The 14,038-nt window shown below is 51.9% G+C and overlaps 1 pseudogene; it reads right to left on the bottom strand.

Annotated features, from left to right (window-relative positions):
* LOC135561949 (sister chromatid cohesion protein PDS5 homolog A-like) overlaps window positions 1-14,038 on the bottom strand; it is a 52,809-nt pseudogene that overhangs the window by 30,819 nt on the left and 7,952 nt on the right.

Genomic DNA, 14,038 nt, shown 5'->3' with positions numbered 1-14,038 from the left:
CGTTAGCCTTCGGGTCGTCAGGACACTGTGTGTGTGTGTACCTCGTTAGCCTTCGGGTCGTCAGGACACGGTGTGTGTGTGCGTGTGTGTGTACCTCGTTAGCCTTCGGGTCGTCAGGACACTGTGTGTGTGTGTACCTCGTTAGCCTTCGGGTCGTCAGGACACCGTGTGTGTGTGTGTGTGTACCTCGTTGGCCTTCGGGTCCTCAGGACACTGTGTGTGTGTGTGTGTGTGTGTGTGTGTGTGTACCTCGTTAGCCTTCGGGTCGTCAGGACACCGTGTGTGTGTGTGTGTACCTCGTTGGCCTTCGGGTCGTCAGGACACCGTGTGTGTGTGTGTGTACCTCGTTGGCCTTCGGGTCGTCAGGACACCGTGTGTGTGTGTGTGTACCTCGTTGGCCTTCGGGTCGTCAGGACACCGTGTGTGTGTGTGTGTGAGTGTACCTCGTTGGCCTTCGGGTCATCAGGACACTGTGTGTGTGTGTGTACCTCGTTGGCCTTCGGGTCGTCAGGACACTGTGTGTGTGTGTGTACCTCGTTGGCCTTCGGGTCGTCAGGACACTGTGTGTGTGTGTGTGTGTGTGTGTGTGTGCCTTGGTCGTCAGGACACTCGTGGTGTCGTCAGGACACTGTGTGTGTGTGTGTGTGTGTGTGTGTACCTCGTTGGCCTTCGGGTCGTCAGGACACTGTGTGTGTGTGTGTACCTCGTTGGCCTTCGGGTCGTCAGGACACTGTGTGTGTGTGTGTGTGTGTGTGTGTGTACCTCGTTGGCCTTCGGGTCGTCAGGACACTGTGCGTCTTTGGTCTGCTTGATGTTCTCCACCATTTTCCTCAGGAAAGCGTGACTGTTGTTCTCATTCTGGACCATCAACACCTCTAGCATGAACCACAGACACCTACACACACACACACACACACACACACAACCATCAGAAATACTCTGATTTAGGAGGTTGAGGAGAGATGAAGAGGAGGGGCCATGTACTGTCTGATTGAGGAGAGATGAAGAGGAGAGGCCATGTACTGTCTGATTGAGGAGAGATGAAGAGGAGGGGCCATGTACTGTCTGATGAAGAGGAGAGGCCATGTACTGTCTGATTGAGGAGAGATGAAGAGGAGGGGCCATGTACTGTCTGGTTGAGGAGAGATGAAGAGGAGAGGCCCTGTACTGTCTGATTGAGGAGAGATGAAGAGGAGGGGCCATGTACTGTCTGATTGAGGAGAGATGAAGAGGGGCCATGTACTGTCTGATTGAGGAGAGATGAAGAGGAGAGGCCCTGTACTGTCTGATTGAGGAGAGATGAAGAGGAGAGGCCATGTACTGTCTGATGAAGAGGAGAGGTGATGTACTGTCTGATGAAGAGGAGAGGCCATGTACTGTCTGGTTTAGGAGAGATGAAGAGGAGAGGCCATGTACTGTCTGATTGAGGAGAGATGAAGAGGAGAGGCCATGTACTGTCTGGTTTAGGAGAGATGAAGAGGAGAGGCCATGTACTGTCTGGTTTAGGAGAGATGAAGAGGAGAGGCCATGTACTGTCTGGTTTAGGAGAGATGAAGAGGAGAGGCCATGTACTGTCTGGTTTAGGAGAGATGAAGAGGAGGGGCCATGTACTGTCTGATTGAGGAGAGATGAAGAGGAGAGGCCCTGTACTGTCTGATTGAGGAGAGATGAAGAGGAGAGGCCATGTACTGTCTGATGAAGAGGAGAGGTGATGTACTGTCTGATGAAGAGGAGAGGCCATGTACTGTCTGATGAAGAGGAGAGGCCATGTACTGTCTGATTGAGGAGGGATGAAGAGGAGAGGTGATGTACTGTCTGATGAAGAGGAGAGGCCGTGTACTGTCTGATTGAGGAGGGATGAAGAGGAGAGGTGATGTACTGTCTGATGAAGAGGAGAGGTGATGTACTGTCTGATGAAGAGGAGAGCCCATGTACTGTCTGATGAAGAGGAGAGGCCATGTACTGTCTGATTGAGGAGAGATGAAGAGGAGAGGCCCTGTACTGTCTTGATTTAGGAGAGATGAAGAGGAGAGGCCATGTACTGTCTGATGAAGAGGAGAGGCCATGTACTGTCTGATTGAGGAGAGATGAAGAGGAGAGGCCCTGTACTGTCTTGATTTAGGAGAGATGAAGAGGAGAGGCCATGTACTGTCTGATTTAGGAGAGATGAAGAGGAGAGGCCGTGTACTGTCTGATGAAGAGGAGAGGCCATGTACTGTCTGGTTTAGGAGAGATGAAGAGGAGAGGCCATGTACTGTCTGATGAAGAGGAGAGGCCATGTACTGTCTGGTTTAGGAGAGATGAAGAGGAGAGGCCATGTAGTGTCTGATTTAGGAGAGATGAAGAGGAGAGTGTGTGTATATGGTGTGTATGGTGTGTCTGTGTGTGTACACTCACTCCTTCAGGTCTCGGAGCTGTTCAAAGTCCTGAGGCTTGGTGAAGTCTGGGTCATGAGCCAATAGGTGGATCATATAAGGAACCACATACTCTGGTAGGAGAGACATCATCTTATCTATAGAGGGAGAAGAGGAGAGGAGGGGAGAGGGGGAGAGGAGGGAGAAGAAGGAGAGAGGGAGGAGGAGAGGAGGAGGAGAGGAGAGGAGAGAAGGGAGAGGAGAGGGGGGGAGAGAAGGGAGAGGAGGGAGGAGGAGGAGAGAGAGGAGAGGGGAGGAGAGGAGGAGGAGGAGAGAGGAGGAGAGGAGGAGGAGAGGAGGAGAGGAGGAGGAGGAGGAGAGAGGAGGAGAGGAGGAGGAGAGGAGAGGGGGAGAGGAGGGGAGAGAAGGGAGAGGAGGAGAGGAGGGGAGAGGGGAGAGAAGGGAGAGGAGGAGAGGAGGGGAGAGGGGAGAGAAGGAGAGGAGGAGGAGAGGGGGGAGAGGAGGAGAGAAGGGGAGAGGGAGGAGAGGAGGGGAGAGGGGAGAGAAGGGAGAGGAGGAGAGGAGGGGAGGGGAGAGAAGGGAGAGGAGGGAGGAGGGGAGAGAGGGAGAAGGAGAGAGAGGGAGAAGGAGAGGGAGAGGAGGAGGAGGAGAGAGCGGGAGAGAGGAGGAGAGCAGAGGAGGGAGAAGGAGGAGAGTGGAGGAGGGAGAAGGAGAAAGGAGGGAGAAGGAGAGAGGAGGGGAGGAGGGAGAGGGAGGAGAGGAGGGGAGGAGGGAGAGGGAGGAGAGAGGGAGAGGAGGGAGGAGAAGGAGAGAGGGAGAGGAGGGAGGAGAAGGAGAGAGGGAGGAGAAGGAGAGAGGGAGAAGGAGAGAGGGGGAGAGGAGAGGGGAGAGGAGGAGAGGGGGAGAAGGAGAGAGCGGGAGAGAGGAGGAGAGCAGAGGAGGGAGAAGGAGGAGAGTGGAGGAGGGAGAGGCAGGAGAGGGGTGTAGGGAAAAGGGCGGGAGACAGACAGGGGAGGAGGGACTTAGTAAGATTTCTGTCCTGATGTATTAACAGTGGGGTGGAGTCGTGTCCTGATGTATTAACAGTGGGGTTGAGTCGTGGGGTTGAGTCGTGTCCTGTTGTATTAACAGTGGGGTTGAGTCGTGGGGTTGAGTCGTGTCCTGTTGTATTAACAGTGGGGTTGAGTCGTGTCCTGATGTATTATCAGTGGGGTTGAGTCGTGTCCTGATATATTAACAGTGGGGTTGAGTCGTGGGGTTGAGTCGTGTCCTGTTGTATTATCAGTGGGGTTGAGTCGTGTCCTGATGTATTATCAGTGGGGTTGAGTCGTGGGGTTGAGTCGTGTCCTGTTGTATTAACAGTGGGGTTGAGTCGTGGGGTTGAGTCGTGTCCTGATATATTAACAGTGGGGTTGAGTCGTGGGGTTGAGTCGTGTCCTGTTGTATTAACAGTGGGGTTGAGTCGTGTCCTGATGTATTATCAGTGGGGTTGAGTCGTGTCCTGATATATTAACAGTGGGGTTGAGTCGTGGGGTTGAGTCGTGTCCTGTTGTATTATCAGTGGGGTTGAGTCGTGTCCTGATATATTAACAGTGGGGTTGAGTCGTGGGGTTGAGTCGTGTCCTGATGTATTATCAGTGGGGTTGAGTCGTGTCCTGATGTATTATCAGTGGGGTTGAGTCGTGTCCTGATGTATTAACAGTGGGGTTGAGTCGTGGGGTTGAGTCGTGTCCTGATATATTAACAGTGGGGTTGAGTCGTGTCCTGATATATTAACAGTGGGGTTGAGTCGTGTCCTGTTGTATTAACAGTGGGGTTGAGTCGTGGGGTTGAGTCGTGTCCTGTTGTATTATCAGTGGGGTTGAGTCGTGTCCTGATGTATTATCAGTGGGGTTGAGTCGTGTCCTGATGTATTAACAGTGGGGTTGAGTCGTGTCCTGATGTATTATCAGTGGGGTTGAGTCGTGTCCTGATGTATTAACAGTGGGGTTGAGTCGTGTCCTGATGTATTAACAGTGGGGTTGAGTCGTGTCCTGATGTATTAACAGTGGGGTTGAGTCGTGGGGTTGAGTCGTGTCCTGATGTATTAACAGTGGGGTTGAGTCGTGTCCTGATGTATTAACAGTGAGGTTGAGTCGTGGGGTTGAGTCGTGTCCTGATGTATTAACAGTGGGGTTGAGTCGTGGGGTTGAGTCGTGTCCTGATGTATTATCAGTGGGGTTGAGTCGTGTCCTGATGTATTATCAGTGGGGTTGAGTCGTGTCCTGATGTATTAACAGTGGGGTTGAGTCGTGGGGTTGAGTCGTGTCCTGATGTATTAACAGTGGGGTTGAGTCGTGTCCTGATGTATTAACAGTGAGGTTGAGTCGTGGGGTTGAGTCGTGTCCTGATGTATTAACAGTGGGGTTGAGTCGTGTCCTGATGTATTAACAGTGAGGTTGAGTCGTGTTACAGTCCGGTTCACTAACCGTGGGCCAGGGGGTTCTTGTTGAACCGGACTGTAACACGACTCAACCCCACTGTTAATACATCAGGACACGACTCAACCCCACTGTTAATACATCAGGACACGACTCAACCCCACGACTCAACCCCACCGTGGGTCAGGGGGTTGTTGTTACGGTCCGGTTCACTAACCGTGGGCCAGGGGTTGTTGTTACAGTCCGGCTCACTAACCGTGGGCCAGGGGTTGTTGTTACGGTCCGGTTCACTAACCGTGGGCCAGGGGTTGTTGTTACGTCCGGTTCACTAACCGCGGGGCCAGGGGGTTGTTACGGTCCGGTTCACTAACCGTGGGCCAGGGGGTTGTTGTTACGGTCCGGTTCACTAACCGTGGGTCAGGGGTTTGTTGTTACGGTCCGGTTCACTAACCGTGGGCCAGGGGGTTGTTGTTACAGTCCGGTTCACTAACCGTGGGCCAGGGGGTTGTTGTTACGGTCCGGTTCACTAACCGTGGGCCAGGGGGTTGTTGTTACGGTCCGGTTCACTAACCCTGGGTCAGGGGGTTGTTGTTACGGTCCGGTTCACTAACCGTGGGCCAGGGGGTTGTTATGTTACGGTCCGGTTTACTAACCGTGGGTCAGGGGGTTGTTGTTACGGTGGGCCAGGGGGTTGTTGTTACGGTCCGGTTCACTAACCGTGGGCCAGGGGGTTGTTGTTACAGTCCGGTTCACTAACCGTGGGCCAGGGGGTTGTTGTTACGGTCCGGTTCACTAACCGTGGGCCAGGGGGTTGTTGTTACGGTCCGGTTCACTAACCGTGGGCCAGGGGGTTGTTGTTACGGGGTCCGGCTCACTAACCGTGGGTCAGGGGTTTGTTGTTACGGTCCGTTCACTAACCGTGGGCCAGGGGTTGTTGTTACAGTCCGGTTCACTAACCGCGGGGCCAGGGGGTTGTTGTTACGGTCCGGTTCACTAACCGTGGGCCAGGGGGTTGTTGTTACGGTCCGGTTCACTAACCCTGGGTCAGGGGGTTGTTGTTACGGTCCGGTTCACTAACCGTGGGCCAGGGGGTTGTTATGTTACGGTCCGGTTCACTAACCGTGGGTCAGGGGGTTGTTGTTACGGTGGGTCAAGGGGTTGTGATTATGGTCCGGTTCACTAACCGTGTGCCAGGGGGTTGTTGTTACGGTCCGGTTCACTAACCGTGGGCCAGAGGGTTGTTGTTACGGTCCGGTTCACTAACCGTGGGCCAGGGGGTTGTTGTTACGGTCCGGTTCACTAACCGTGGGCCAGAGGGTTGTTGTTACGGTCCGGTTCACTAACCGTGGGCCAGGGGGTTGTTGTTACGGTCCGGTTCACTAACCGTGGGCCAGGGGGAGTGTTGTTACGGTCCGGTTCACTAACAGTGGGTCAGGGGGTTGTTGTTACGGTCCGGTTCACTAACCGTGGCCAGGGGTTGTTGTTACGGTCCGGTTCACTAACCGTGGGCCAGGAGGTTGTTATGTTACGGTCCGGTTCACTAACCGTGGGCCAGGGGTTGTTGTTACGGTCCGTTCACTAACCGCGGGGCCAGGGGTTGTTGTTACGGTCCGGTTTACTAACCGTGGGCCAGGGGGTTGTTGTTACGGTCCGGTTCACTAACCGTGGGCCAGAGGGTTGTTATTACGGTCCGGTTCACTAACCGTGGGCCAGGGGGGTTGTTGTTACGGGTCCGGTTCACTAACCGCGGGGCCAGGGGGTTGTTGTTACGGTCCGGTTCACTAACCGTGGCCAGGGGGTTGTTGTTACGGTCCGGTTCACTAACCGTGGGTCAGTGGGTTGTTGTTACGGTCCGGTTCACTAACCGTGGGCCAGGGGGTTGATGTGTGGTCATGTTACGGTCCGGTTCACTAACCGTGGGTCAGGGGGTTGTTGTTACGGTCCGGTTCACTAACCGTTTGCCAGGGGGTTGTTGTTACGGTCCGGTTCACTAACCGTGGGTCAGGGGGTTGTTGTTACGGTCCGGTTCACTAACCGTGGGCCAGGGGTTGATGTGTGGTCATGTTACGGTCCGGCTCACTAACCGCGGGTCAGGGGTTGTTGTTACGGTCCGGTTCACTAACCGCTTGCCAGGGGTTGTTGTTACGGTCCGGTCTCACTAACCGTGGGTCAGGGGGTTGTTGTTACGGTCCGGCCACTAACCGCGGGCCAGGGGTTGATGTGTGGTCATGTTACGGTCCGGTTCACTAACCGTGGGTCAGGGGGTTGTTGTTACGGTCCGGTTCACTAACCGTTTGCCAGGGGGTTGTTGTTACGGTCCGGTTCACTAACCGTGGGTCAGAGGGTTGTTGTTACGGTCCGGTCCACTAACCGCGGGGCCAGGGGGTTGTTGTTACGGTCCGGTTCACTAACCGTGGGCCAGGGGGGTTGTTGTTACGTCCGGTTCACTAACCGCGGGCCAGGGGGTTGTTGTTACGGTCCGGTCCACTAACCGTGGGCCAGGGGGGTTGTTGTTACGGTCCGCTCACTAACCGTGGGCCAGGGGTTGTTATGTTACGGTCCGTTCACTAACCGTGGGTCAGGGGTTGTTGTTACGGTGGGTCAAGGGGTTGTGATTATGGTCCGGTTCACTAACCGTGCCAGGGGGGTTGTTGTTACGGTCCGGTTCACTAACCGTGGGCCAGAGGGTTGTTGTTACGGTCCGGTTCACTAACCGCGGGCCAGGGGGTTGTTGTTACGGTCCGGTTCACTAACCGCGGGCCAGAGGGTTGTTGTTACGGGTCCGGTTCACTAACCGCGGGCCAGGGGGTTGTTGTTACGGTCCGGTTCACTAACCGTGGGCCAGGGGGAGTGTTGTTACGGTCCGGTTCACTAACAGTGGGTCAGGGGTTGTTGTTACGGTCCGGCTCACTAACCGTGGGCCAGGGGGTTGTTGGGTCCGGTTCACTAACCGCGGGGCCAGGAGGTTGTTATGTTACGGTCCGGTTCACTAACCGTGGGCCAGGGGTTGTTGTTAGGTCACTAACCGTGGGCCAGGGGCTGTTGTTACGGTCCGGCTCACTAACCGTGGGGCCAGGGGGTTGTTGTTACGGTCCGGTTCACTAACCGTGGGCCAGAGGGTTGTTATTACGGTCCGTTCACTAACCGTGGGCCAGGGGGGGTTGTTACGGTCCGGCTCACTAACAGTGGGTCAGGGGTTGTTGTTACGTCCGGTTCACTAACCGTGGGCCAGGGGGTTGTTGTTACGGTCCGGTTCACTAACCGTGTGCCAGGGGGTTGTTGTTACGGTCCGGTTCACTAACCGTGGGTCAGGGGGTTGTTGTTACGGTCCGGTTCACTAACCGTGGGCCAGGGGGTTGATGTGTGGTCATGTTACGGTCCGGTTCACTAACCGTGGGTCAGGGGGTTGTTGTTACGGTCCGGTTCACTAACCGCTTGCCAGGGGGTTGCTGTTACGGTCCGGTTCACTAACCGGGTCAGGGGTTGTTGTTACGGTCCGGTTCACTAACCGCGGTGCCAGGGGGTTGTTGTTACGGTCCGGTTCACTAACCGCGGGTCAGGGGGGGTTGTTGTTACGGTCCGGTTCACTAACCGTGGGCCAGGGGTTGATGTGTGGTCATGTTACGGTCCGGTTCACTAACCGTGGGTCAGGGTTGTTGTTACGGTCCGGTTCACTAACCGCTTGCCAGGGGGTTGTTGTTACGGTCCGGTTCACTAACCGTGGGTCAGGGGGTTGTTGTTACGGTCCGGTTCACTAACCGTGGGCCAGGGGGTTGATGTGTGGTCATGTTACGGTCCGGTTCACTAACCGTGGGTCAGGGGGTTGTTGTTACGGTCCGGTTCACTAACCGTTTGCCAGGGGGTTGTTGTTACGGTCCGGTTCACTAACCGCGGGGTCAGAGGGTTGTTGTTACGGTCCGGTCCACTAACCGTGGGCCAGGGGGTTGTTGTTACGGTCCGGTTCACTAACCGGGTCAGGGGGTTGTTGTTACGGTCCGCTCACTAACCGTGGGTCAGTGGGTTGTTGTTACGGTCCGGTTCACTAACCGTGGGCCAGGGGTTGTTGTTACGGTCCGTCTCACTAACCGTGGGCCAGGGGGGTTGTTACGGTCCGGCTCACTCAACCGTGGGCCAGGGGTTGTTGTTACGGTCCGGTTCACTAACCGTGCCAGGGGGTTGTTGTTACGGTCCGGTTCACTAACCGTGGGCCAGGGGGTTGTTGTTACGGGGTCCGGTTCACTAACCGTGTGCCAGGGGGTTGTTGTTGATGAATTCCCGTCTGATACTGATGTTCTTGAGCAGACACTGTCTCAGGGCCCTCCTCTCCTTGACCGGGTCTTTGCGCACAGCGAGAAGACGGCCAGGTACTCTAACGGGAGGAGCAGCTTGACCAGAGCCAGGTGTAACTTCTGGGCTTAAGATCTGACGCACCTGGCAACACTCATCCTGCAGGAGACCACAGAACACGCCAACAACAAGGACAGAACACTCAAGGACAGAACACGCCAAGGACAGAACACGCAAGGACAGAACACGTCAACAACAAGGACAGAACACTTCAACAACAAGGACAGAACACTTCAACAACAAGGTCAGAACACTTCAACAACAAGGACAGAACACTTCAACAACAAGGTCAGAACACTTCAACAACAAGGACAGAACACTTCAACAACAAGGTCAGAACACTTCAACAACAAGGACAGAACACTTCAACAACAAGGACAGAACACTTCAACAACAAGGACAGAACACTTCAAGGACAGAACACTTCAACAACAAGGACAGAACACTTCAACAACAAGGACAGAACACTTCAAGGACAGAAAACACAGAAACATGTCCTAAAGTCCCACCCTGACAGAAACGTGTCCTAAAGTCCCACCCTGACAGAAACGTGTCCTAAAGTCCCACCCTGACAGAAACGTGTCCTAAAGTCCCACCCTGACAGAAACATGTCCTAAAGTCCCACCCTGACAGACAGTCTTACAGAAACGTGTCCAAAGTCCCACCCCTGACAGAAACGTGTCCTAAAGTCCCACCGACAGACAGTCTTACAGAAACGGTCCTAAAGTCCCACCCTGACAGAAACGTGTCCTAAAGTCCCACCCTGACAGAAACGTGTCCCTAAAGTCCCACTCTGACAGACAGTCTTACAGAAACGTGTCCTAAAGTCCCACCCTGACAGGAACGTGTCCTAAAGTCCCACCCTGACAGAAACGTGTCCTAAAGTCCCACCCTGACAGAAACGTGTCCCTAAAGTCCCACTCTGACAGACAGTCTTACAGGAACGTGTCCTAAAGTCCCACTCTGACAGAAACATGTCCTAAAGTCCCACCCTGACAGAAACGTGTCCTAAAGTCCCACCCTGACAGACAGTCTTACAGAAACGTGTCCTAAAGTCCCACCCTGACAGAAACGTGTCCTAAAGTCCCACCCTGACAGAAACGTGTCCTAAAGTCCCACCCTGACAGAAACGTGTCCTAAAGTCCCACCCTGACAGAAACGTTTCCTAAAGTCCCACCCTGACAGGAACATGTCCTAAAGTCCCACCCTGACAGTAACATGTCCTAAAGTCCCACCCTGACAGGAACATGTCCTAAAGTCCCACCCTGACAGAAACATGTCCTAAAGTCCCACCCTGACAGAAACATGTCCTAAAGTCCCACTCTGACAGAAACATGTCCTAAAGTCCCACCCCGACAGACAGTCTTACAGAAACATGTCCTAAAGTCCCACCCTGACAGAAACATGTCCTAAAGTCCCACTCTGACAGAAACATGTCCTAAAGTCCCACCCCGACAGACAGTCTTACAGAAACGTGTCCTAAAGTCCCACCCTGACAGAAACATGTCCTAAAGTCCCACCCTGACAGAAACGTGTCCTAAAAGTCCCACCCTGACAGAAACGTGTCCTAAAAGTCCCACTCCGACAGACAGCCTTACGTTGGATAACCAGCCCACAGAGCTGGAACTGTTCCGGTGTGATGATGTCATGGTAAACCGGTTCCTGGGCCAGCTTCATGATGGCTCCTCCTGCTGCCAGACGCAGACGAGACATGTCCGACTTACTGCGGGAGGAAGAGGAGGGAGAGGAGGAAGAGATGAGTCATGAGCATTAATTACTATTTTGTAACCTATTCCCCCCCCCAAAAACGCAGTTAGCCTGACCGCTAACCTACGACACTCTAATCCCTAACCATCAACACCTGACCCAGAGGTCTCCTCTGAGACCAGCATGGCTGACAGCAGTCTGACCTCTGACCTCCACATACCTGATCTCCTGTTCTGTGAGGTCTCCTCTCAGACCAGCATGGCTGACAGCAGTCTGACCTCTGACCTCCACATACCTGATCTTCTTCTGTTCTGTGAGGTCTCCTCTGAGACCATGTTGTTGACCTCTGACCTCTACATACCTGATCTTCTTCTGTTCTGTGAGGTCTCCCTCTGAGACCAGCATGGCTGACAGCAGTCTGACCTCTGACCTCTACATACCTGATTTTCTTCTGTTCTGTGAGGTCTCCCTCTGAGACCAGCATGGCGGACAGCAGTCGGAGGGTGGAGTTGGCCGATTTAGACTGGTTGTTCTTCATACCGAGGAGCCAACGCACCAACAGCTTAATGGCCTGCACCTGGGGAGGAGAGACGGAGAGAGAGGGGAGGACAGAGAAAGGGAGAGGAGAGTAACTCAGTTGGTAGAGCACAGTGCTTGAAATGCCAGGGTTGTAGGTTTGAGTCCGACTGGGGACCCGTGTGGGGGGAAAAGTATTGTGTCAAATGTATGACCTCACTACTGTAAGTCACAAAAACATCTGCTGAATGACTCAAATGTAATGTAGAGAGAGGCGGAGGAGAGCGAGGGACAGAAAGAGAGAGGAGGAGAGCGAGGGACAGAGAGAGAGAGAGGAGAGCGAGGGACAGAGAGAGAGAGAGAGGAGAGCGAGGGACAGAGAGAGAGAGAGAGGAGGCAGAGAGCGAGGGACAGAGAGAGAGAGAGGAGGCAGAGAGCGAGGGACAGAGAGAGAGAGAGGAGAGCGAGGGACAGAAAGAGAGAGGAGGAGAGCGAGGGACAGAAAGAGAGAGGAGGAGAGCGAGGGACAGAAAGAGAGAGAGGAGGCAGAGAGCGAGGGACAGAGAGAGAGAGAGGAGAGCGAGGGACAGAAAGAGAGAGGAGGAGAGATATGTATAGAGTGTAGTTACCTCAGGAGAGATATGTAGAGAGTGTAGTTACCTCAGGAGAGATATGTAGAGAGTGTAGTTACCTCAGGAGAGATATGTAGAGAGTGTAGTTACCTCAGGAGAGATATGTATAGAGTGTAGTTACCTCAGGAGGAGAGATATGTAGAGAGTGTAGTTACCTCAGGAGGAGAGATATGTAGAGAGTGTAGTTACCTCAGGAGGAGAGATATGTAGAGAGTGTAGTTACCTCAGGAGAGATATGTAGAGAGTGTAGTTACCTCAGGAGAGATATGTAGAGAGTGTAGTTACCTCAGGAGAGATATGTATAGAGTGTAGTTACCTCAGGAGAGATATGTAGAGAGTGTAGTTACCTCAGGAGAGATATGTATAGAGTGTAGTTACCTCAGGAGGAGAGATATGTAGAGAGTGTAGTTAGGAGGAGAGATATGTAGAGAGTGTAGTTACCTCAGGAGAGATATGTATAGAGTGTAGTTACCTCAGGAGAGATATGTAGAGAGTGTAGTTACCTCAGGAGAGTGTAGTTAGGAGGAGAGATATGTAGAGAGTGTAGTTACCTCAGGAGGAGAGATATGTAGAGAGTGTAGTTACCTCAGGAGAGATATGTAGAGAGTGTAGTTACCTCAGGAGAGATATGTAGAGAGTGTAGTTAGGAGGAGAGATATGTAGAGAGTGTAGTTACCTCAGGAGAGTGTAGTTAGGAGGAGAGATATGTAGAGAGTGTAGTTACCTCAGGAGAGATATGTAGAGAGTGTAGTTACCTCAGGGGAGATATGTAGAGAGTGTAGTTACCTCAGGAGAGATATGTAGAGAGTGTAGTTAGGAGGAGAGATATGTAGAGAGTGTAGTTACCTCAGGAGAGTGTAGTTAGGAGGAGAGATATGTAGAGAGTGTAGTTACCTCAGGAGGAGAGATAGGTAGAGAGTGTAGTTACCTCAGGAGAGATATAGGTAGAGAGTGTAGTTACCTCAGGAGGAGAGATATGTATAGAGTGTAGTTACCTCAGGAGAGATATAGGTAGAGAGTGTAGTTACCTCAGGAGAGATATAGGTAGAGAGTGTAGTTACCTCAGGAGAGATATGTATAGAGTGTAGTTACCTCAGGAGGAGAGATATGTAGAGAGTGTAGTTACCTCAGGAGGAGAGATATGTAGAGAGTGTAGTTACCTCAGGAGAGATATGTAGAGAGTGTAGTTACCTCAGGAGGAGAGATATGTAGAGAGTGTAGTTACCTCAGGAGGAGAGATATGTAGAGAGTGTAGTTACCTCAGGAGGAGAGATATGTAGAGTGTAGTTACCTCAGGAGGAGAGATATGTATAGAGTGTAGTTACCTCAGGAGGAGAGATATGTATAGAGTGTAGTTACCTCAGGAGAGATATGTATAGAGTGTAGTTACCTCAGGAGGAGAGATATGTAGAGAGTGTAGTTACTTCAGGAGAGTGTAGTTAGAAAGGAGAGATATGTAGAGAGTGTAGTTACCTCAGTAGAGTGTAGTTACCTTAGCCAGCACCTCAGGAGAAACTTCTTCGTCAGATGTCCACAGCTTCCCATTCTTGTTTCCTACAGACTGAGACACTCTTAATATATATATATATATATATATACATTACATTACCATAAGTACCTCTATTATATATACAATCCAAGCACATTACATACCCAAGTACCCCATTATATATATATATAGTACACATTACATACCCAAGTACTCTATTATATATATATACATTACATACCCAAGTACTCTATTATATATATACATTACATACCCAAGTACTCTATTATATATATATATATACATTACATACCCAAGTACTCTATTATATATATATATACATTACATACCCAAGCACCTATTATATATATATATATATATATATCCAACATACCTAAGTTATTTATTATATATATATATATATACATTACATACCCAAGTACTCTATTATATATATATATATACATTACATACCCAAGTACTCTACATACCCAAGTACTCTATTATATATATATATATACATTACATACCAAGCACTCTATTATATATATA

Source organism: Oncorhynchus nerka, linkage group LG18 (assembly GCF_034236695.1).
Source record: "Oncorhynchus nerka isolate Pitt River linkage group LG18, Oner_Uvic_2.0, whole genome shotgun sequence".
Classification (NCBI taxonomy): Eukaryota; Metazoa; Chordata; class Actinopteri; order Salmoniformes; family Salmonidae; genus Oncorhynchus; species Oncorhynchus nerka.
Note: the sequence above shows the minus strand (reverse complement) of the source record. Positions and strands in the feature narration are given on the sequence as shown.